The following is a 2,424-nucleotide window of genomic DNA, read 5'->3' as shown; positions in this document are numbered from 1 at the left end:
AAAATAAATACTCAGTCCCACCAAAGCACACCTCCACACACCCCATCCTAGTTGATCTCACCCACATAAAATCTCTTTCTTTTTCTTCAGTTAATTAATATTTATTACTCAACCTTTGCAGAAAACACACATTCCTAGAGAACATCCTTTACTTTTTCTGTAAAAAAAAAAAAAAAAAACTTTACTTTTCTAGCGTGCAAAGTGCGTTGTCAGTCGCAAGTGTGTTGGTCATCGCCTCATTGTGAAATCCCATGTAACACCCCGACCCCAAATTTAACCCTTATTTAATTATTTAATTATTTAAGGGTATTTTAGTCATATTTTTAACCGGAGAGAGTTTGGGGCAGTGACTAGTATTTTTGGATAGGTCGTACTGAGACGAGTTCATAGACACGTAGTGGACTCGAATCGGAGTTGTAACGAGAGAGATATGGTCAAAAGAAACTCAGTGGCACAATCGTAAATATTTCGAAATGGGATTTTTATAAAAATCTGGTTTTCTCTCTCTCTCTCTCTCTCCCCCCGCGGGTCTCTCTCTCTCCTCTCTCTCGCGCGCGACAGCCGGCCACGTTTTGGCAGGCCGTGCTCTCCTCCGGCCACCGATGACGACGGGACCGGTACCAAAATGACCGGGGCGTCGTCCTCTTTCTACCCCAGCCGGCCTCCGCCTCCAGCCGCCGCGGTTTCGCCGGAATTTGGAGAAGAAGCGGCCGACGTCGCCGGATCTTCACAGCCGCCGATCTCCCTCCTCCGGCCGCCATTTCTGGCGATCAAGGTATGGAAATTCATCCCTTCTGCATGCTCTAGCTGATGGTTGGGTAGGATTAGATCGATTCTTAGCGTAGACAATTCGATTTTCGAATTGAAAATAGGCCGAACTTCGGCCGCCGTGATCGGCCATTTTCGGCCACTTTTTGGGGTAGGTCCAAGAACAAAAGTGGCTCCAAATAGGGTGTTATACCTAGGGTAGGAGTTTGAAGTCGTGGTTTTGAGATTTTCCGGCGAAGCGTTATCGCTTTGGGCACTGTAGAAAAAGTAGCGATGTGTTCCGATGAGATTCTTAGGTTGTCATGAGTGCGTAGGATTTCGCGGATCTCAATTCGGACGTCGTTTGACTATCGAACGGATAATCGCATAGTGTGCGTTATCCTGGTTCGATAGGTTGGGACCGTTGGATGGTCCCAAATTTAATATATGTTAATCTAGGTATTTCTAGGATCGTGTAGGAATTCACGGATCGTGAATCGGAGCCCCGGATGTTCCGAATAATAATTTAAAATTTATATTTTATATTAACCGTCAGATCGTGCGATCGTGAGCGATCCGACCGTCCGATCTGAACCAAACTCGCAGGACAAGTGTCCTATACCTGGTAGAACCCATAGAGACTTTCGGATCGAAAATTGGAGGTCGTGGGTTCTGCAGGTCCGTTTGACCAGGGTTAGAGTAGTTTGACCCTTGGTTGACCGTGGGTCTCCCGGAGTAATCTTACCTTTCCAGGGGAGATTATCGAGTGCTAGACTATTGTGGAGGGTTACACAATATTAGAATTAATATTTTTTATTATAATTATAATAAGTTTGTACAAGGGTACAACAGAGTCTAGAATGTCAGTTTGGAGTGTTATACGCACTACCTTAGGTACCTTCTTGAATTTTGGATTCACTACAAGTACCACCAAGTGAAAGTTAGGTCCTGCGTGGCGTAGGTTATCCGGCGTTGGGACAGGCCCCATACGTGGCGTTGGTTGTACCGGCGTATGAGGAGCTATGTAATATGATGTTCAAGTCTCACGTGGCGTAGGTTATCCGGCTTTGAGACAGGCCCCATACGTGGCGTTGGTTGTACCGGCGTATGGGGAGATTATGTGATATTGTGTTGAGGTCGCACGTGGCGTAGGTTATCCGGCGTGTCAACAGACCCCATACGTGGCGTTGGTTGTACCGGCGTATGGGGAGATTTGTGATATGATATTGAGGTCCCGCGTGGCGTAGGTTATCTGGCGTTGGGACAGGCCCCATACGTGGCGTTGGTTGTACCGGCGTATGGGGAGCTATGTAATATGATGTTCAGGTCTCACGTGGCGTAGGTTATCCGGCGTTGAGACAGGCCCCATACGTGGTGTTGGTTGTACCGGCGTATGGGGAGATATTATGATAGTATGGCATGGTCGCACGTGGCGTAGGTTATCCGGCGTGTTGACAGGCCCCATACGTGGCGTTGGTTGTACCGGCGTATGGGGAGATTATATGTAATACAAAGAAATGAAATAAGGTATCGCCCAAGTGTGGAATTGGGTTTTTAGGGAAGAACTACGTGTGGCTTGATCCCTCAAGGAGGGTACGTAGGCAGCCTAAGGTTATTGGGTGCAGCCGCAGACTAAATGTTAGTCATAATTTGTATTTGAATTGTTTGGTAGTTGTT

This window comes from Prunus persica, chromosome G8 (assembly GCF_000346465.2).
Source record: "Prunus persica cultivar Lovell chromosome G8, Prunus_persica_NCBIv2, whole genome shotgun sequence".
Classification (NCBI taxonomy): domain Eukaryota; kingdom Viridiplantae; phylum Streptophyta; class Magnoliopsida; order Rosales; family Rosaceae; genus Prunus; species Prunus persica.
The sequence above is the reverse complement of the archived record's forward strand: the minus strand, read 5'-3'. Positions refer to the sequence as shown.